Consider the following 23,025-nt stretch of genomic DNA (forward strand, 5'->3'; position numbering starts at 1 on the left):
TCCATTGGGCAGGAAAGATGTGTCACTTGTTTTCTGAGAAAAACAAATCTCTTTTCCTGCCACACCCCTTCTTATGCCTTTGCTTTCTAACACTCCTTGTTTAAGACTCTTTTTAATTAAAAAACAAGTATGGAAAACTGCAAAAACGTGTTTTAATATCGTAAATTGGTCTGTGCAAGAATCACAGGTCCAGGCACTGATGCACACGGTGGAAGTTTGTACCTGGCGTGTTTGTTTCCAAGGTCTGTGATCTATTTAGAAGGTTTCTTTTCTTTGTTATTCCATGATGACTAATAATTACTACATGTGATTTTGCAAGTCTTGAGCCTGGATTGTCTGTGAGAAAACATGAATTTTCTTCTGATTTCTTGTTGTTCTCGCTAGAACTAGAAAGCAAGCAGTGAGGATCTTGCTCCTTTACCTGCCAGAAGAGGCTTGAGTTACAGCCCAGTTTCTCTCTGACCTGTTTATTGCCCAGCGGAAGCTTTCAGGCAGGACTTGACTGTACCTTCTGGCTCCCCAAAGCCTGTACTCCTGAAAATGGCCCATAATTGCATGAGGAGTCTCATTTAGCTAAATGGGAACTCTTGCATGAGGTTAAATGCAGCTAAGAGTTTTCAGGGTTCATACCCGAAGGTGCTCTTTACTGTGTGCTGTTTAAGCAGCTCTCCGATTCGTCAGGCAGAGGCTAATGAACTGGAATAGATGGCTGTATTACTCTGAGTGATGACTGTATTTTTTGACTTGGCAGTTGAGAAATATTGTCACCAAAAATGACGTGTTTCTGCAAAACAAAAGGCTTGTCTTTCATGTTCTGTATCAGTCATAACCATAGTGCAGTGTGGCAGGATTTCCATGATAACCCTATAGCTCTTCGCGATACATGGACACTGTGGTGACAACTACTCTGAAGCTAGTTCCAGCATGCTGAGTTAGTTGGTTACCCCTAGGAGGATAACCACGACAGTTCAGGATGTACTATGGGTGCCAAAGCCTGCCTAGTATTTATTTGTATGGTTTATCCAGCTCCGGGAGCTGGGGCTGAGCTGCGTACTGCTGCGACTGATTACTTTGAAGCTGGCTTGAATACGCCTGCATAGTCTGCTCTGGGCATTACAAGAAGTGTTACATAGATGTGCCCCATTTACCAAAACATTTGGGAAGTACACACTGATTAAAACCAGAGCAAAAACATGTGTTTCTTTTTTTTAGAGGAGAAGGAAGCTTTGACCAGACATGCCATCAGATCTCCTTCCCTGGAAAGGGGGACTTCAGAGTCTGAAGAACTAATTTAAAAGCTGGGTGTCCAGGTGGCAGGGAATGTTTGTCGATTGCAGTACGGGGTTTGATCTCAGCTGAATCCAAAACCTTTTTTTTTTAAAAAAAATTCTCATTTCTAGTAAGCTAACAGTATCCCGCAGCTGCTCTGCAAAATTGGTATTCCTGTCAGCTCCCCTGCTACTAACTGCAGCAAAATTGACAAGGATACCAAATTTGCTGAGCACCCTGCAGGAGGCACAGGGAGAGATTTACTTCTGGGCTGTACCAGAGCTGGGGACCCCACAGCTTCCCTCATCCCTGACCCCGGGGAATGGGAATCCACCAGGATCCTACCAAACTGCCCTGGCAATTCAGTAGTGTTGGTTGAACCTAGAATGTGTAATACAAAAGATTTTGCACTGGAAAACTAGCATTTTTCTGCCAGCATTTCCATGACCTCTCATCTAATACCTCTGATCTCACTGAGAAAATATATTTAATTTTTATAATAAATCAAAGGACAAGCTTATGAGATGGCATAATGAGAGCCAGCATGAAACTTCCTAATACAGGCTTATTTTCTTCTAGTGCACTGATAAATGTGACGCTTGGAGAAAAAAGTATTTCCCATTAGTGTCCTACAGGCATGCAACCAAGCTTTCCCACCTGCATAGAACATCAGTAATTATCAAAAAATAAATAGTAATACAAGTATTTTATTAGGCTCTTATTTGCTGCAACAATAGATTCAATTATTTTAAATGTCGAAAGCGGTAAGGGTTGAAGCACATGGCCTTATCTGTTGAAACTTCCTTTGAAATTAATGGCAGGTTTTTTTCTGGGAGAGGACTGGAAGAAAGAGAGAGTCAGGCTGATATTTAAGGTTGAAAGGTTGCCTTTTTCTTGAGATTTCCAAGTGCTAACGTTTTGTATCCGTATCTTCATCAGACTAAAAGCTCTGATTATTTATTCAGAGATGAATGCATTAGTTCAGTGGTCAGTAGGCAAAAAACCCTTTGGGGCAGTAGGAAAAGTTATTTGCTGACACCTGATAATTGCATAAGATGAGATAGAAAGTCTGTAATTTGATTGATCGAGGATCTTAACATTACGCTTATTATATATGGTTCCTGTCAGCACATCAATACTCATATCATGATGTTTGAGCATAACAAATTCCCCATCCTCTGTCTTCATTATTGTGTTGTCACTGACAAGCAGAAAGTTAAAACTATGCATGTGTTTCGTATACTTCATATGTTTATAGGTTATGTTGGTTCTGATACCCCTGTAGCAACTATGCAGAAAGGTTCAAAGTCTGACATTGCCTTGGTGCTGACTTAGTCATGAAGGTGAAAGTGATGGGTTTTGATGCAGACATCTAATGCCTTTGCCTTGCAGTTGGTCTGTCCACGAGCGTCATCATTAGGTATTTTGTAGAGTGACCAGAACAGGTAGAAAAGATCATGCTATGGGGTGGTCAGTTGTTGTAGATGGTAAGCACCAGATGAGCCCGCATCTGGGGTTTGATTTGAGCGACCTCTTCTGCTGGAAGGTGGAGTATTAAAGAGGTTGTTCAGGACGTGCACCGTGGCTCACAGATGGGCTCCATCTGTAGACAGGCTCCATCTCAGAACAAACGGGAAGGGAGATTATACTGTGTGAGGGATGCCAGTGTACCACAGCGGGGCAAGAAACAAGTTAATTCTCACTGTAATCCTGCTCCTGGACAGAAGTGAAGCTCCCTCCAGCACAGAGCGATTTTCAGTGTCAGGACTGCAAATCATTTCATGACAGAAGGTCCTAATGAAATTTCTTTGGACACCAAAATTCCCACAATACAATATAAACACTCCTGACAGTGAAGTTGCATGTACAGGGAGTTAGACAAAGAAATTAAACTCAGCCATGGTGTTATTCATGCTGTAGTCAAAAGTGTGGTGGGTGTTTTTTTTTAAACTCGCCTAAAATTTCATCTTGCATAGAAAGCGTGAAAACTTTTATTACCATGGAAGGCTGAGGACCCCTCACGGCAATGAACAGTATGATAAAGGTGACGACTCTAGCTTTGGGAGCACAAGCAAACTTCTAAATGGCAAGATTATATCAGTTATTGGGACAGTTTCTTTTAACTGATAAGGAGCAATCTCACTTATGGCAGAAGCAGCCAGGAAGAAATAGTGAATTTTCTTTGCCTGAGCACATTTCCTTTGGCTGGATGCAGCTGGGATGACTCCAGCAGGCTGCACAAGTTTTTTCAACCCACACTGGGCTCTCTGGGAATCATCAAAGCAGACAGCAAAAGAGAAGGCTGACTGTCTCCTCAGCCAGACCTTTATAATTGTTTTTAATACCTTGATCTTGTTCTGCTCACCTTGGTGTGAATTTGAAAACAGTTCCTGGGTGTGCTGGTTTTTTATTGCAGTGCTTTACACGTGCTGGTGAAATGTCGTTTCCTGGTGATGTTTTGGAGAAGGGAGTGCTTCTGAAATAAGGAAGCCCAGGGGAAAATAGGTTCTGGGCTTACCTGGAATATTACTGAAGTTTTTTATCACTGCATTCATCAAGAGCCAACTGCTTGCAACCTTTCAGAAAAAAAAGTATTTCAGCTGCTTGAAGGAGTCTGAATAGGGGAAGAATGTCTTGTTTTGCCATTTCACATTTCTGGTGACCTTCATTTTAAAGAATTGGTGTGTCCGCCTTCCCCCATCCTTGCTCCCTGAGTTGCGGTGCTCAGGCAGAGAGGAGTAGGAAGCGCATGACTTGTACTTGGAGGAAACTGATTGGATTGATAAGAGGAAAGCCAGGAGATGGTGAGAAGTTAAGGGATGTGGAGGAAACTCTGTTGTAAGTAGGAGAGGCAAATAATTCAGCAATGGTTGGGTTAGGTACATAGGTACCCTGTAGAATGAGCAGAGAAGGTCCAGTGTCAGAAGAGCCAAGAAGCAAATTATTGTGAGCCGGGCGTCATCAGTTGGGTTGGGGAAGGTTGGGTTGGGGGACTAGGACTTTCAGGGCAGGTTCATAGGCTGATCTGTTGCCCAAGGACCTTAGGACTCTCTTAATAGTTGTCTGTACAGAAGACGACAACCTTCTCTTGATAGCAGTTACTCTGTTAAACTGGAATGGCTGAGGTCTGCACCGAGGATCTAAAGATTAAAGCTCACTAATGTAGACAGTGCCACAAATGGAGCAGCTGGATTTTTTCAGTTTCCTTTTCAGGGAGGGCATGCAAGCTCTTCCATTTACTTTGATTCATGCTCAAACTGTTTAAAGAAAAACAAGTGTGCCAAGCCTAAATCCGCTCATGCAGCCTTTAGCAGCCCCACTCCCAGAATCTGCATTAAAACAGCCATTCATTTTATGCTCAAATGCTATTTTTTTCACTTGCTAAGCCTTGGTGCTTTGGTTTTTCCCACCAGAGTTTTTTAAAAAGTGCTCTATAAAAATTCGTATGTCAATGTGTTTATATAAGTTAAGTCTCCCAGTCAGCAGAGGGATTGTTTAAATTTGGCAACACTTACAGGCAAGGACTTTCAATGTTTTTGATGAATAACAAGAAGAAAACAAAATGTGGTAAAGCTGTGCAATTAGAGGAACTGCTATTCATAAACCATCCCCAGATCATTTTATTCCTACTGCTGATTATTTCTAACTGCAATAGGTAAATATTTTGAACTTCGCTTTCCAGAATATTCGAATCGGTAGAAATTCAATAATGTGTTGGCAGTGCTGCTCTTAAACCTTCCTACTCCCTTCTGCTTTGCCAATGATTGCCTCTCGTGTTTTCTCATGTAAAACTCTTGGGCTGTTAAACCACTCGTGCTATTTGGGTGAGATCTTTGCCTGGGGAAGCAAAGGAGAAGCTCAGCCTGCAGACATGCCTGCCCTCACCTCTGCTTGTACTTTTGGGGAGGTGGTCTAGGGGGGAAGAGATTTGGCATGTTTTTTCCAAACGCCCACCAGGTTATTGAAATCTATCTGCAAAGTTCAATTTTCAGCCTCTGCTTTGAAGGCAGTGGTTTGTTTGGATCGTTGGCTAACAGAGATGACTGTTCTGAAGTACTTCATGGTCCTATTCTGTTCTCCTGAATTTTAGTTAATAACAACTGTGATCCCATGTGAAAAGTATTAATATTTCAGTTACAATTCCTCTTATACTTTCAGACTGGACTATCTCTAGGTTTAGGTAGGGAGAACTGAGGTAATTATGGGTTTTCTTCCTTCACCCTCTTTTTCTGATGGCTTGAAAATGTAATTCTGAATTGGCGTTGAGAAAGAGCACGGAGTCTCTGGGTAGTGTAGCTGGGTCTGAAGGTACGCTGAAGCCTGAAATACACTGAAGTCCCGTTCTCATCCTTGATGAAGTCCGTCAGTGAGACTGTGTAAAACCTCCAGTAGCCCTTTCGATGTGAGACAGTGAGCAGGTGTTGTGGACACTGGTCCCAGCCAGGTATTTTTGCTGGTGCTTGGGCCTCTCATAGAGCATGGATGCTGTGATGAAAATCACTGATTGTTCCCGAGATCATGGGAGAAGAGTAAGAAATGGCACTGATGTAAAATTTAGTCCAGTCTTCCAAAAAGGAGCTCCAGTTTTGTAAAAACCCAGCAATACAACCGCTTTTCAGAGTTACTCAATGATTCTTTGTTCTCTGTTTTGTGGGGTTTTTGAGGGAGGTGCAAATTGTCATTCTCTGAAGAAAAGCACCATTTTGCAGGAACTTGGGCTGTTCACGAATGCACATTGACTTAAGCAAATGTTTTTATCTAAAGGAAATTCCAGAAAATAAGCACTTTATATTTCAGTATATTCTAGATTAATTTTAGAAGAGTTTTTATTCAAATATATGTTTCCATTTCAAATTTGAATTAGATATTAACAAGCACAGCTAAAAATCTGAATTACAAATATAAAATTACCTGGCAGACAGGAAAACATTTGTATTTTATGTCTGGTGACATGTTACACTGCTTGAGTTGAAGTACTGAATAAAAAATTAAAATCAATTTTCAGTTTTAGTTTTTGCATTGATCCAAAGTTGCACACTTGATGTATTCTTAATTCTGGAAGTTAAAAAAATTTATATTCTAAGTTTAGATGCAGGTTGCCCATAGCTTCTCTTTGCATGCATTAACATGCATCTTCTGGCCAGAAGTTGCACCGGAATTCATGCAAAACTATAGGCAACTTTTAAAAAAATTAACCTTTTGCCTTTCTATAGAGGGAGCAAAACTAGCCTGTGTATCTGCTTGCTGCTGTGGAACTGAAGATCCAGAGAGATTTTTAACCCCAGTGGTCATTTGCAACCTTGCGATGAGATAAACAGCCCAAAGCTTATGGTCGCAGAAGGCACTTCATAGCAAGGGAAAGCAGTGGGTGGTGTTTCCTTCTTTATTGTTGGAATTATAAATTATCAGTGGTTTTAGACTTGTCATTTTAAGCAGATTAAAAGAATTCAAATGCGTTCAGAAGTTGCAGATCTCCTTTGTAGACAGAAGGCAGTTAAAGCCAGTTGTCTAGTTTTATACTTGAACTGCCAAATGGAAGCTCCTGGTTCAAAAATGGGGCGTATAATCACTCCCCCAGGAGTGTGTATTCCACTACAGAGCAGCATCATTGTGTCATCCTGAGAGCTGCTGCAGAACATTTCCAGGGTTTAAGAAGTGGACTTTGCTTAGCTGCACTGAAAAATGCGTTTTGGGATCGTTCTAGCCCCGTGCCAGCTCTAATGGAACATGCGAGACGAGGCCCTTTAATGTGTCCCTTCTTACAGGAAAGGGATGTTTAATGAGGCTGTTTGGGTTTTATGCTAATTACTTTTCCAGCTGCTGTGAAGATTATATGAGGCCGCCCAAACTGTAATACTGCGACATAATTCTACAACAATGCATTCCTGTTAAAATAATATAATAACACAATTAATCCATTAGAGAATTTACAGCAAATTTTGAGGATTGAAAAATAGGTGCTGTTAATAGCATGGGGTTCTGTGCGGTGTATGGATTAGAGAACGCATTCATTGGAGATGTTTTAAGGAGTGTTTCACCAACAAATCAGCAATAATAGAATATCTGGTTGGGGGGAGAGAGAACGAGCGTGTTTGGAAGAAGCTCATTCTTGTGTAAAAAATTGTTGCATATCCTCAGCTGCCGTTGCCATGACTCATGAATGTACAGTCTTCATCAGGCTGGGTCCTTACAGATTATTTTAGAACGCTTTCATTTAACAACAAAATGCATTGAAGCTGCTTTTTATTTTTAGATTGCATTTGAAGCGTGGAAATTAGTTAGAATTTCTCAGACTGTTGGCTTTCATTCTTTAGCTTTTTGCTGCCCTTTTTTGAGAAGTGGTGGGGGGGAAAGCAATGTTTCCCAGTGACATGGAGCAAGGAGGCATCTGGTGTGTGGCGAGAACAAAGCCTGAGCGACAGTGTTCAGCTGTAGCGCCAGGTTATCCCAGTGACCCAAAAAAAGCTGGAGGTCCTTTCTGGCAGGATGCTGGCTGGTCGCAGGATCCTGCTTTTAAGCAACTCCTGCCGCGGGTCCACCGGTTCCTCTGTACTTTGCTCAGAGGTGAGCATGGTCCTCTGGCTCCCAGAGCAACAGAGAGGAGAACCTCCCCTGCCTTTCAGAGACTGCTGCCAGGTAGTTTCTGAAAGCAAAATTCACGTAGATGCCTTCATTCGGAAGCACTGTGGAGGAACTTTTATTCCTAGAATACCATTTTGTGCTCTCTTGGTGTTTCCCAGAGGAATTTCCGAGGCCAGCGTGGTGGTACTTCAATTGAGCCCTGCCATATCAGTGACCCGATTGACATCTGACCCATGTTGTGATTGGGAAATGGGTTGGTACGTTAATGTGAACGTGCAGCCCAATGACTCTAATTTGATAGGATTTTTTTAATCACAGTAGCTGCCCTTTGTTTCCATGTCTGTGAACTGCATTAAAAAGGCACGTACAGCTAGATGTATAGGGTATGGGCAGCAGGGATGAGAATCCCAGGTCCTCAGGCATCTGAAACACGGATGACAGTCATCCAGACAAAATCATTAGCTTCATAAACTCTTTCCAGGGCTGCTGAGGCTAATGTGTTGAGGAATAATAAATAGTTGCTAGAAAGAGGAACTGAATTGCCCTGTGTACAGAGGTTTAATAGGAAAAATCAGATTATGGATTAGGAATCAGATTATGGATTGGGAATCAAAGATAGCTTGATGAAGAACAGTTTCTTAGAAATCTTGGTCTAAGTCTTGTTTATACTAGGGCTTGTTTATACATTGTAACTTGAATTGTTTAAACCATAAATGTGAAACAGATTAGTTATATCACCATAAACCCTTGGGTGGATGTTTATTCAGTTCATAAACTCATTCGTTTTATTTTAATTCATTAAGGCAAATTCATTCTGAATTAAAATGTCCACACAAGTGTTTAATGTGGCATTGGTGATCCTCCTTGAGTCAGTTAATTCCGGTTTCTTTTCCTGAGCGCTCACGTAAGTAGCCACAGGAGCTAGTGTGCAGGAAAGAGTCGATGAGATAGCTACCTTGGCTGCCGCAAGAGATGGGATCTAGAGGCTCTGTTCAGTGAGAGCTAAATCTGGCTACTTGGAGTGACCCAAGGGACCAGGCAAAAGGAGCGTGAGGTGGTGATTTCAGCATTTAACGAAGAGGAAAAGCTGTTGTTGCTCTCTTCCAAATTCTGCTGCTGGCCCATCCCAGTCTTGCTGCGAACGATGCCTATAGATTATTACACTCCAAGTATTGCAGGACTTAATTGCAATTTCACCAGGTCTCCTCTTTTTTTTTGGTCAATCTGTCCATGTGTACGGTTTCTTCAGAACTGCAGTTCACTAAGAGAGAATCTTGGATTCCAGTAATAAAAAGCATTATTAAAAACCCTGTGCGCCTGTAGAAGTCTTGGAAACCAAAAACATGGAAAAAAATCTCAAACTCGTACTAGAAATTAAACTCACTATTTTGACGAAACTTACAGATTTTCTGAGTATTTATAATTTGCTTTATTGATACCAATTACATTTTCAGGGGAATGTTTCAGTTCCATAGTATTATGTCTGTATAAAGAAGACTGGAGTAGTTAAAAATAAGGCTTATTTTGGTTTCCATTTATTTGTATAGGACGAAGATATAATACTATCTATTGTTAACTGCATCCGAGTTGTTTATTATCTACAGAATGTCCCACACTTTTAGATCCATGATGCTGAACATCACTCGTTACTCCTTTTGTTCTCACTGGAGTAGCAGGTGTATGTTCCTGGGCTGAAAAATGGAATATCTCAGGCTCTTATTTTGCAGCTGAATACATACGTGTAGGCTTTTGAAGGAACAGACCTTTGTTACTCTTACAAAGTTTTAATTTGATAATTAACACTCTCGGTCCTTTATATCTTCAGAGCTCTATATATACATGAAGTTAATCAGGCAATCACAAAAATTCTGTTTATGAAAACAGGCAGTAAAAATCATCCGTTTGCTGCAGTGAATGATACTTTTTCAACTTAACCAACTGCATTATTTGCCTGTTTTAAAAGAGAAGCTGTTAGGGTATTTACATTTGCCACTAGCCACTGCGCTAGCCTGAAAACACCAGTCCGTCACCTCCCTCTGTTTTGCAGGAAGCTCCTGTTCTCCATGTGCTCTTCATTAATTCCTTAGTTAAAAGTAGCATGGGGCTGACAGCTGAACGTGCACAGATAAGCAGCGCTCTGAGGAAGGTCCAAAGAGTACGCAGAACTGCTGCTGCCTGAAGGTGGTGGCGTGTATTTGTACTGAAAGTGGTTGACAATGGGTTTGATTATTTTTCTTCCCGCTGAAGCTGGTGAATTCCCCTCCTGTCTTCACTGAGCACCGGGTGCCTGGCAGGCAGTTGCTGAATACCAAAAGCCGTTGCTCATACGGACAGGCCACGAAGGCTTCTGCCAGCTGCACAATCTCCCTTCTGAGGTGCTTTGTTCCCAAAAGAAGGCTGTGGGACTCAGTGGGTGCTCAGCTCTTTGCAGTAGTAAGCTTTGTGTCTGCAGGCCAAAATGTTTCCAGGACGTGCACATACACTCAAAATGCACCCTTGCAGCCTTCTATATTTACGATCTGCCTCAAGACACTTTGAAGCCCACGAATTTTCTATCACCATCATCCAGAATCAATACTGCATTTACACTTCTATGCTGACACTTAAAATTTCAAAACTGTACACGTACCTCTAATGGTCTCTGTGCTCTATGGACCTGGTCGAAAGCCCAGTAAAAATGATCGTTGAATTCTCTCTGGTTCTCATGGGCATAGGATCGAGCCTATATTAGTCACTGTAACATTCCTCCCAGTTTCATATCTAATGAGAAAATATGCTATAGGTAGATTAAACATCAGTTAAAAAAAGATGTAGTTGCCTGTGAGTGAAAAATTCAGATGGCATTTGGACCAAAGTTTAAATATGCCTGAGTGGTGGTGTTTTTTCTCACCAACTAGTGCCTTCTTGTACATCATTTCCTGTGGGGAAAAACAGCTTGATAATTCCATGAGCAACAGAACTTATGAAACCCAGTTTTGTATGCGTTGCTCCTTCCTGGATCCTTTGCTGTTTAATCATGAGGCTAGGAATGGCAATTTGGATCCATTTTCTCTAACCAGCCCCCCAGTGTCTCTGAATTTTAGAAGCATAACAAATATACGGTCTTTTGTCCTGCCACCAAAGTTGGAAACAGGTAGAGAAGTTGTTAACCAGGGCAGGGAAAGACAAAAAAGCCACTACTGCTGATAGAAATGCACAGGAATGAATGGGAGAAAACAGGCACTGCCTGGCCGGTACAGAAAAGGGTACCTTGGCTGTTCTGGTTTTAGACTGAGCAATGGGTTTGGGAGTGTGGCAACGCACCTGGCATCCTTTTGCGACTTCAGTCTTGACTCCAAAATATGTGGAACAAATGTACTTCTGTAAGGAAGGCACAGATCAGGACAGGGAACTGCTGAGAAATTGTCTATGCAAATAATTTTGGGTTTTATGATCAATGGAGAATCCTTGTGTGTCCTCACTCTTCTGTTTGCTTTGAAAAGGAGGTAGGAAGGAGAAGGTATTATTGACGTGTCAGTATTTGGAGGACAGGAATTAGCCATTAGGAAAATTTAACAAAGATTATATTTTCCTGTAACTAATTGTATCATAGTTAGTCTTTTCACCAGAACAGCTGAAAGATGCAAGATGCTTTTTCTCTCTTTTTTTAAAATTGGAAAACTTTCGTTAGCTGCACTCCAAAGAGAACCCCATGCTACAGTGGTGTAGGGGAGGGCAACAAGTCAAAACAAGGAGGGAAAAGAAAAGGCAGCGTCACGGCGGCCACTTCTGGAGGTGCAGTGGCAAACCTGAGGGCATTAGCACTGTCCTGTTGAGCATCTCAGTGCTCCTTGCAGCATGATGGAGCTCTGCCCCACCTCACACCTTGGGTTGTAAACCAGTTGGGACATAGTTTCCCAAGGCCCTCGGTGTCAGCCAAGGCGTGAATGGCACTCTGGAGGCATTTGTGGGATTTGGATCTCTCTCCCTGGGAGAGAGAGAGGGAGGTTTCTCTGCAGACAAATGAATGCAGAAATGTTGTGGGAGTTTCATGCGTTCCCTGTGAAGCACGGTGAGAGGGCAGATGTCAGCCAGGATGGAACAGAGGCACAGGAACTTACTGATTTCTTCTGATTTTCCAGTTGATCTTTGATTTGTACAGTCTGCACAATGGTATCTGGAGCTGTTTGTGTGATACCACTTGCTTACTGTAAGTGAAAAGGAGTTTTCTCAGTCTTCCAGTAGCTTTCATAGGGGGTCGGGCTTTGGCCATCCTCATCCTGGTTACCTGGGACAATATCTCGGGAAATGGTTGTATTTTTATGGTTCTATGGTTTATTTTCAAGAACTCATAGCCTGGCACTCAGCTAGGAAGAGCACAAAATCAGTCAAGATCTAAAACTCTGAATTCTACAAATAGATGACATTTTGCAATATTAGATCCTAGTAGGGCACAAACCTTAGTAATGGCTCTTTGGATCATGTCTCATTCAGCGCTTGAATTAATAGTATTGAAAATTTCACATGGGTGCCTTAAGTAGTTTGGAATGAACAGCATCAAAGGTGAGGGGTGTCTTGATTGTAGAATAAATAACTGGCCTACTTGTTTTTCACAAGGCAGGTGAATGCCAACCATAACCCCTGCCAGTTGTAAATCCCCTACTATACATTATTCTGATGATGATCTGATAATTGAAAGACTCCATAAATCTTTTCTGGCTTTTATTTACTTATTAACTGGAGGTTACTTATAATTGTTTATCTCTGTAATCTCATTCAGCTTTTGCTACAGCTGCTTTTCCTCTGACTGGGAGTAATTAATATATGAAGAGCTCTTAGACCACCACCATCACCAGGAACGGGTGCACTGTAATGGCCTCAATGCATCCTAGAAGGGGAGCTCAGTGCTATGGGGAATGGTTTTCTTCTGCCATATTGGGATAATTCACTGCAGTATGTACTGGCTTTTGTGCGGATCTGGTCCTTGTTTCGTCTGTCTCTCTGCAGGGGTATAGGAAGGGAAGGCAGAATCCGAGTCCCTGCTGCATGTGCTTACAGTATTTCTTGGTGTATGTATGCACCGCTGTACAGCACATGTCTTGGTAGTTCACAGAACCCAGTTCAGGACAAAAGTGAAGATCATTACAGAAAATGCATGTGTATTGGTTTATAAAATAAAATAATGGAATCAGCAACAGCTACTCTTCTTAATTAGGGGTGGCTCTAAATTGGCCCTACAGTCATTCAGGCGTCCGTTGTTGATCTCCATAACACAGGAGTCTCTCACGCTGGCAGCACTGATGCAGGAGCTCTAGCACATATACTCATCCCTTGTAGTAACCAAGTCCATCTACTATCTCTTATTTAGATGTGATGTTTACGCCCCAGAAAGCCTGCATTTTGGAATGGCTACCTCTAAATATTGATGTTGGCTTTTTGCATCTGAATCTGCAAAGGCATTGTGCTGGATTGAGAGGCCAGGGACGCTGTGGCGTTTCTGGCATTAATGTGCAGACAACATTCCTGCAGGCGAAAATGCCCTGCAAGTAGCTGACAAAACCAATCAAAATCCCCCCATTTGTTAGTCTAGAAGATTAGTCCATTTTCTGATTTCACTGCAAGGGTTGTGAGACTGGCTTAACTCAGCTGCCCTCGTCTGAGTGGCATTTAGATCAAGGCCAGTCTCAGCTGTGTCATAGTGTCACACCTTCTGAACTCGCACAGCTGAGATTGGGTTGGTGCCATTGAATTAACAAATTTAAAGCTAATTCACATTTTGGTCAAGACGTTTTAATTTGGATTCTTGCATCTGTCGAGAGGGAGTTCGCTGAGCTCCTCTCACAGCAGGTCATGAGCCAGCCCCCCCCACCCCACTACCTCCCACCCGATGGGAACCGTTGGCAGCATCCCATGGGCTATCCTACATGCTGGGACCTGAACCTGGGTTTCCAGAGGACCTGAGCCCCTGCTACCAGTGTGGAGGTAGCAATTTTACAATTTCTTCCTTGTCTTCTGGCACTGGTTCGTTTGCTGAATTGAGCTGGCTCTGAGCTCTTTAGGGTAGTCATGACATCTTCCTCCTGGGGTCCTGATCATCAAAATGACCACGGAGAAAAAGAAGTTGTGTTTGACCAGGATTTTCAGGATTTATCTCTGGAATTATGTGCCCTGAGAATGGCTTTTGTGTGTGGTATCTGTTGTCCTGGCAACATGGTTTCATCGAGGAAATACAGTGTGTATTTGAGCACCCTTGATACCCCACGCTGCAATACGAGTTATATTGGTCTGTCTGTTTTCTTTCCTTACATCCCTAGAAGGGGGAATCATAAAAGTGAACGCTGTGAATACACAGGATAGAAAAGCCACAGGGGAAGAGAGCTGAGATGCTCCCCTTCTGCGCTAATTGAAAATATGCCAAATTATAGTTCACTGCACAGATAAATGAGAGAAACAGGAGACAGGCTTTGAGGATTGTGCTATCTCATAAAACCCAGCAGTATCTCCAGAAGAGCAGAGCTCTCTCTTAGCCAGTGTTAGAGCAAACATGGTACCGGTATGCATATTATGAATAAATTGGTGTGCATACTTGATCTGAAACTCCCTATAGATTAAGATGAACAAAGCGATAGCTATTCCAAGCGCATGTGACAAGGTGTGGGCTAAGTGAAGTACTTCTGCTGCTGGTCTAATGATGTCTCTTGTGCTGCAGAGAAGCTAGATAAAAAGAGGGCTAATAGTCGGGAGCCCTAGATCCATATTATAGTTGATTTGTAGCAAGTAGGGTAAAGAGTCTCCCTATTCATGTAACATCTGCTAGTTCTGTACAACCTTTATGTAGATATGCTTATGTCCTACTTTTTTCCCCAGAATCTATACATGTGTTTGAGCGTTGCCTCACCACAGTGGGTGATGTAGGGCACTTTTTGTCTGTTAAACTCAGTGGTAAAATCTCATCGCCTTCAGTGACAACAGGCCTGACCCTGTGTAAAAAACGTGGTGAAGGCAGGAGGCTTTCTTCTGCATAACTAGGACACTCTAGTTAGTGAGAAGACTATCTTATATAATGCTTTCAAGGAACGAAGAACACAAAAAATGCACACACATTTATTAGAGGAGATAACTGTGGAACAAAATTACGATGTTGAATAACAAAGTGGAAACTGTTTACAAAATGCTGATTTCTGGGTCATCATTTGCTTAATTTTTCCTCTTTTGCTTTGCTTGAATAATGAAAATGCATTGGTCCCATTAGTCTCCAGACAATCTTTAGTCATTTCCATTTGTTAGTTGCTCATGTGAGTGTTTCCCAAAGTCTTTTGAAGTGGGACTACCTCTGTGTAGGAAGAGAGTCTCAAGAGCCACCTCTTATCCTGTTCCTGACTCCGTGGCAACCCCATGGTAATCGAACCAACTGTTTATGTGGAAAAGTAATATGAGGAAACCACTGAGGCAGTTTTAGCTGTCTCTTAATGAAATGTAACAGCTGGAAATCAGGAAGAGCATGAGCATCATGGGACCAATCAGCCCTCTGTGGAGAAGCAGCAAGTGCTGTGTAAACCACAATCAGTGTATCTCTGGTGAGAGCAGCACTGTACTGAGTAGGTAGCTAATACTATGGTGGAATGCTTAAATCCAAACACCACTTTAATTAAATTTCCCTAAGTATTAGGCCTAGGAAATATAAATTAACCAGTCGACAAGATTTTACAAAATTGGAACCAGTCCTGGACTGACGTGAGCACACTGACCTCTGTCTTCTTGCCATCTGCCTGAGATCATTTTCATGCCTTAGGAGATCCTTTCCAGCCAGTGGTCCACTGTATTTTACTAAAAGCTGAGCTGTTTTCCGTTCTTTCAATACTGTCTGCTTTGAGATTGCTCAAAGTGTAGCCCCAGAGGATTTTGTTTCATTTTTCCATACTCTGTATCATGGGAAAATCCGTAAGTCAGATCACAGCTTCCTCAACACAATGCAAGTTGGGACCCCAGTTCTTCCTGCAAGAGATGCCCCAGGCAGGTGTTGATGGTATTCTGTTCACTGCAAGAGTAGACAGCGGAAGAAGACTTCACCCATGGCACAAAGAGAGCATGCACAAGAGATGTAGGGTGGTTCATCACTCGCATTTCAGCCCTTTTACATCAGGAAAAATGGCTACAGAAGTCCTGGATCTGCCCAGAGAATAACTCACATGGTGAATAAACTGTAAGAGACAACCAGCAGGGCCTCGTCCAAAGCTGTGCATGCAAGCACTTGCCTTTGGGTATCTCAGGCAGGCAGCCAGGCCAGGGCCTTGGCTCACAGCATTTTCTCAGCTTGTCTTCTGTCCTGCAGCCCAGTGGGCAGGCTAGAAGAGCATAAAGAAGGCACAGAGTGCCTTAAAGTCATGCTAGCCACAGAGCAGTGCTAGGCTAAGGTTTCACTTCATTTTATTTTGCAATGTCCCTTATGAGAGTTGTGTGTGATCTTTCCCATTATTTTACTTAGCAACCATGCCATCTGCATAACACAAATCAGCAAATAACAATTGGCTTTTGCTTACATGAGATCAAGTTGTACTTTGCTTTACGCCTTTATTCCAAATATCTCACGTCAAATTTTGCTTGCAGTTATGTCTAGGTATTTCCTGTTAAATCCATCAGGCTGCGTAACACTGGCATTGTAAATAAAAGCATAAATTTTGCCCCAAACTACATTGTTCTTCCGGCCCATTTTAGTCTCTTCAGTCACATGTCTTTTAATTGTCAAGCTAACTCCCAAATTGAAGTGAACCTGTGCTCAGTGCTTGAAGGTAAGATGCATGGGGCAAACTATATACTACTGATAAATGAGTAACAAAGGTAGTAGCTGAATCAAGACAGCAGGAAGACAAACAAGGCATGAGTAGATATCTCACATGCACTTATTCTTACCTTCCTCTTTCTAGTTTTAAAAACCTAGTCAAAATACGTATACTGAAGATAAATGGCATTTTGGGATCACACGCTAGGTGTGGATTGATGTCAGTAGTTACTCTGTGAGGTTAAGTGTATTAAGAGACATTTAATCACTCAACTTAAGGAGTGAACCATCCAGAGCAGCTTATTCAAGGGCACTATATATATACATAAAGATATATAGATAGATATATATAAAAGATACTGCATAGCTCAGTAAGCTGGAACAGACAGGTAGAAAATGGTGTACGTTCTAGTTCTTACTATCCATGTTTCATTTTAATTTGTTATTTTTGCTGTATAATTTAAAAGCCATTCCTGCACTTGGCCATTTGTAGAACAGTTTTAGCCTCGGTTATGTAAACACATGTATCTTTTATATTACTTTTAAATTGTATTTATGGATTGGATGCCACTGAGTAGAAGTAAAGGCAATGGAGCACATAATTGTGGTAGGTCTCTGTTTTCAGCTTCTTCTAGCTTTCAGATGAGACACAAGAAATTTAGTCTTTTTTCTTATTGATCATTGCTCCCCAAAAATATAGACAACGCGAAGTCTCCAACAAGTAAAATGTTTTGCTAGATTTGCAGGGCTCCTAATGATATAGAAATAGATTTAATTATAACAATGGCAAGATGTAAAGTGATTGTGTATTATCTGGGCCCTTATAAGAAAGTGCCTAATTCTTCCAGTCTCCTCAAGGAGACGTGGTGGGATGACTGTCATGACTGGAATGCTGCGATGAATGGCTATAAGCTCTTCAGAAGGGATAGGCAATGAAGGAGAGTCGGGGGCGTGACTCTGTACATTAGGGAGTGTTTTGATTGTATAGAGATAGATTCCAGTGATGATGAAGTCAAGTGCTTATGGGTAAGGATGAAGGGGAAGGCAAATAAGAGAGATCTTGTGCTGGGAGTATGCTATAGACCACCCAACCAGGATGAGGAGACAGGTGAAGTATTCTGTAAGCGGCTGGCTGAAGTCTCGCAATCGCCAGCCCTTGTTCTGATTGGAGACTTCAACCTGCTGGGTATCTGCTGGAAATATAACACAGCAGAGAGCAGGCAGGCTAGGAGGTTCCTCGAGTGCATGGAGGATAACTTCCTGACACAACTGGTAGGTGAGCCTACCAGGGGAGGTGCCTCGCTAGACCTACTGTTCACAAACAGAGAAGGCGTAGTGGGAGATGTGGTGGTCAGAGGTCGTCTTGGGCTTAGTGATCATGAAATGGTCAAGTTTTCAAAACCTCCACCTTGGACTTCTGGAGGGCGGACTTTGGCCTGTTCAGAACACTGGTTGAGGGAGTCCCTTGGGAGATAGTCCTGAAGGGCAAAGGGGTCCAGGAAGGCTGGACACTCTTCCAAGAAGGAAATCTTAAAGGCCCAGGAGCAGGCTGTCCCCAGGTGTCGCAAGTTTAAAGGGCCAGGAAAATGGCCAGTCTGGATGAACAAGAACCTTCTGATGGGACTTAGGAATAAAAGGAGGGTTTACAATCTTTGGAAGAAGGGACAGGCAACTCAGGAGGAGTACAGAGATCTCGTTAGGTTATACAGAGAGAAAATTAGGAAGGCAAAAGCCCAGCTGGAGCTCAACTTGGCCACTAACATTAAGGACAACAAAAAAAGTTTTTATAAATACATCAACAAAAAGAGAGCCAGGGAGAATCTCCATCCCTTACTGGATGTGGAGGGGAAAGTTGCAACCAAGGACAAGAAGAAGGCTGAGATACTTAATGCCTACTTTGCCTCCGTCTTCAATAGTCAGACCAGCTATCCCCAGGGTGTTCAGCCTCCTGAGCTGGAAGATAAGGATGGAGAGCAGAACAACCCACCCATAATCCAGGAGGAAGTAGTCAATGATCTGCTTCTGCACCTAGACGCACATAAGTCTATGGGGCCAGATGGGATTCACCCAAGAGTACTCAGGGAGCTGGCGGGAGAGCTCACCAAGCCTCTCTCCATCATTTATCAACAATCTTGGTCAACAGGGGAGGTACCAGATGACTGGAGGATGGCTAATGTGACGCCCATCTACAAGAAGGGTCGGAAGGAGGATCCAGGGAACTACAGGCCTGTCAGCCTGACCTCGGTACCAGGAAAGATCATGGAGAGGATCATCTTGAGTGAGCTCTCACGGCAAGTGCAGGGCAGCCAAGGGATCAGGGCCAGCCAGCATGGGTTTAGGAATGGGAGGTCCTGCATACGTAACCAACCTGATCTCTTTCTATGACCATGTGACCTGCCTTCTGGATGCAGGGAAGGCTGTGGACGTTGGCTGTCTGGACTTTGGTAAGGCCTTTGACACAGTCCCCCACAGCATTCTCCTGGAGAAGCTGGCGAATCATGGCATAGACAAGTGTACTCTTCGCTGGGTAAAAAACTGGCTGGATGGCCGTGCCCAGAGAGTTGTGATTAATGGGGTGAAATCCTCTTGGCGGCTGGTCACCAGTGGTGTCCCTCAGGGCTCAGTTTTGGGGCCAGTTTTGTTTAATATCTTTATCAATGATCTGGATGAGGGGATTGAGTGCACCCTCAGTAAGTTTGCAGATGACACCAAACTAGGTGGGAGTGTTGATCTGCTTGAGGGTAGGAAGGCTCTACAGAGGGACCTGGACAGGCTGGATCGATGGGCCAAGGCCAACTGTATGATGTTTAATAAGGCCAAGTGCCAAGTCCTGCGTTTCGGTCACAACAACCCCAAGCAACGTTACAGGCTGGGGGAAGAGTGGCTGGAAAGCTGCCCAGCAGAAAAGGACCTGGGGGTGCTGGTGGACGGCCAGCTTAACACGAGCCAGCAGTGTGCCCAGGTGGCCAAGAAGGCCAACAGCATTCTGGCTTGTATCAGGAATAGCGTGGCCAGCAGGAGTAGGGAAGTGATGGTGCCTCTGTACTCGGCACTGGTGAGGCCTCACCTCAAGTACTGGGTTCAGTTCTGGGCCCCTCTGTACAAGAGGGACATTGAGGTGCTGGAGCGTGTCCAGAGGAGAGCTACCAGGCTGGTGAGGGGTCTGGAGACCAGGTCATGTGAGGAGAGGCTGAGGGAGCTGGGCATGTTTAGCTTGGAGAAGAGGAGGCTGAGGGGAGACCTCATTGCCCTCTACAACTACCTGAAAGGAGGTTGGAGAGAGGTGGGTGTTGGCCTCTTCTCCCAGGTGAATAATGACAGGACCAGAGGGAATGGTCTGAAGCTGCGGCAGGGGAGGTTTAGATTAGATATTAGGAAGAATGACTTTACTGAAAGAGTGGTCAGGCACTGGAACAGCCTGTCCAGGGAGGTGGTTGAGTCACCATCCCTAGAGGTATTTAAGAAATGTGTAGATGTGGCACTTCAGGGCATGCTCTAGTGACAGAGATTGTAGGGGGTTCTTTTGTGTGCGTGTATGGTTGGACTCGATGATCTCAAAGGTCCCTTCCAGCTGTGAAGATTCTGATTCTATGATTTCAGTATGTGGTTCAGCAGGGATACCGTCTATTAATGTGCACAGGCATATGCTCTTTCCTCCTCTCTAGGATATTGTCAAAGCCCATCAAGAGTTTCAGATGCAAAATTCCTACTGGAATTAATTTCAACTGAAATGCTCACTGGCCAGGAAGCTGAGGAGATGCGAAAATTTTCACCACAATTCCTGGTATTTTGTGTACCTGGATGTAGCTTCACACTGCAGCATTCAGAGATGCCCAGGATACTCCCAGGCATTTTGAGCGTTACTGAGTGAAGTGCCAGAGCAGTGCAGATGAACGGGGTTGTGAATGACTTCAGACCTTCATGGAAACGTTCAGGCAGGTGAAACCACACAAACTGGATCTGACAGAATAGCTTGTCGGACTTGCATGCTGCTTTGAGCTTAAGGAGGCTTCATAACATGGAGCAGCATGGTGGAAAGGTAGGAAATCCGTGGAAAAGAGTCAGTACAAAAAACTAGGCAGGCATCATTTTCAGTCCTGCCAGCACCAATCCATTACAGAGACAGAAAAGAAACTCACATGCTGAATGGTGCCTTCCTGGGAAGTGTAAATCCTGATAAACCTATTTCAGTGCGTCTCGGATGTTTTGCTGATGTGTGCATGTTTACATGTCCCACTTCTACTGGCTACGGTGTGCTGCTTACAGCAGTGGGCTGCTTTGAAGCCATTCTGTTTGCAGTGAAGCTGTGGCTATCTAAACCTGTTCCTGATGACTCCAATGGGGAGGGGGGGAATAAATTAACTGTCTGCCATTGCCTCGGCGAGCACAAAGGTAGACAAGATTTTGGGAGCTGCCATCTCTTTGGCAGTTTTAACATTTGGACTGCCTTCCTGTTTAAGAATAGCAGGTCTTTAAAAATATACCCCTCGGTGAGGTTTTGTGGCCTCAGTTTTTAGAGGTATATAATGTAGGTATAATTAATTAGATGACTTCAGTGTTAATGAAGCGCTTTTGAAGTTCTTGAAGAGCTTCAGCTATGACAATTCTGGTCAAAGTTATATGTGTACCAAGTGTACCTGAATGTCGGTCAAATGTATTAAGATGAGAATAGGTAAATTTGATGCTCCATCTAAAAATTCATCATGATTTTTCTGGGTTGGTTTTATACCAATGCTAACAAAACACTATCAGGGTTTCAAATGTTTTAACTGGGATTTTGTATGTGTCATGTCCTTTCCCTACTCTGTTCCCCTTAATTACAGGCGAGTAAAGTGGAAATACTGTCTTTGTTTACATCTCCGTGTCCTGCTTGAGAATAAAGGGATTGCTTTGGTGTACTGAGAGCAGTATCTGACCGACAATGACTGTAATACTATCTGCTAATTAGAGGATTTGGCAGAATAATTGCAATTTTCTACTTAAATTAGAAAAGTACTCTTAGTAGAATCTGTGATTCTTTTTCATCGTGGGAGATATACAGCATGCTTGCATCAGGACAGGCTTAACTGCTTGTTAACAGAACAGGCTGGCATCAGAAACACAAAAGCCACAGTTCTTTATCAGGAAAAAACCCAACACTCTTCTCATCTGGGACACATGGTTCTGTCCACCTGTCCCTGTCTACCTGTGTATACACACACCTCACAACCCTTACCTGTTAACTGTGTTATTTTAATATTAGTCAACAATATTATCTCACCAGCAGTAGGGCTGTTTGAGGAAAGGACAAAACATATTATTGCAGCGTTTTATGAAGAACAGCAGGAGATCACAAACCACTTAAGTTTCCATGCCACAGAAATATGATTATGTATTTATAAAGATTAATTTTTAATAACACTGTTAGCTACAAATGTGCTTAGATCACATGTTTGCGTACAAATATTGCTTGAACTCTGGTGAAGTTCACATCTTAATTCAGAACAATGAAATATGTACGGTATTTCAACTAGGTCTGGAATGTACAAAAATGCTGGATATTCAGTTACCATGAAGTTTTCATACCTCATTGAATATTACTGGAAATTCTGGTGCTTATGTTGCAACTATGCCCATCGTTCATTTCTTTGATGTATAGTCAGGATAATGCTGATATTGCAGAGAAAATTGTAGTCCTATCATTTTCTTTAAGTATGTAACTCATGACAGTGCAGAAAGTGGTATTGAACAAACCTGAAAAACAAATACTCATAAATTCGTATACTGAGCATTATCCATCTAAGCATATTTGCAGATAAACGCATTATAATCTGGGGACTGAAAACATAGCAGCAGCACCAGGATTGGACTTTGTAATATTTTCATCTAAGCTTCTGGAAGCTGATGTGCATTTGCATATTAAAACTGCTCTGAATCTTGTGTGGAGAAACCTCCATGAGATTCAGAGCCAGGAGCACCAGCCTTGCAGAACTGGCCTTTCTCAAAGAATAAAATTAACTGGGAAAACTGTTACGATCAGTGGCCACTGCTCCCTCTTGCAGTTCATTTTTAAGTGAGAGTCTTCTGTGGGGACTTTTCATTAATAAAGTCTCATGCTCCAGATGTCTTTTCTCCATATAAGTTGTTGGTTTGGGATGGGCAGCCTGGCTCAAGTCACTGGTTTTTTTGAGAGACTGCTGGTGGGAGCTTGGACAAGCCACGCTCAGTAGCAGCTCTCCTGCACACAGCTGCCATGGTTGAAGCCATAAAGACGGGTGTTAAAATGTTCTCTGTTTGTATACGGGTTAATCTTTTCCGTATAACATTTTCATAGGTACAAATTATATACTGCATAATATTAGACATTTCTCAAACGAAATTCTTCAGAGCAAAGCTGTTGGGAGAGCTGAGAGACATAAATGGAGCAAAGTTGGAGG

At 42.8% G+C, this 23,025-nt stretch overlaps 1 protein-coding gene across 1 annotated transcript in view; it reads left to right on the forward strand.

Annotated features, from left to right (window-relative positions):
• PHACTR1 (phosphatase and actin regulator 1) overlaps positions 1–23,025 on the forward strand; it is a 319,282-nt gene that overhangs the window by 187,393 nt on the left and 108,864 nt on the right. The window lies entirely within an intron of this gene.

The sequence above is a fragment of the Rissa tridactyla genome, chromosome 2 (genome assembly GCF_028500815.1).
Source record: "Rissa tridactyla isolate bRisTri1 chromosome 2, bRisTri1.patW.cur.20221130, whole genome shotgun sequence".
NCBI lineage: Eukaryota > Metazoa > Chordata > Aves > Charadriiformes > Laridae > Rissa > Rissa tridactyla.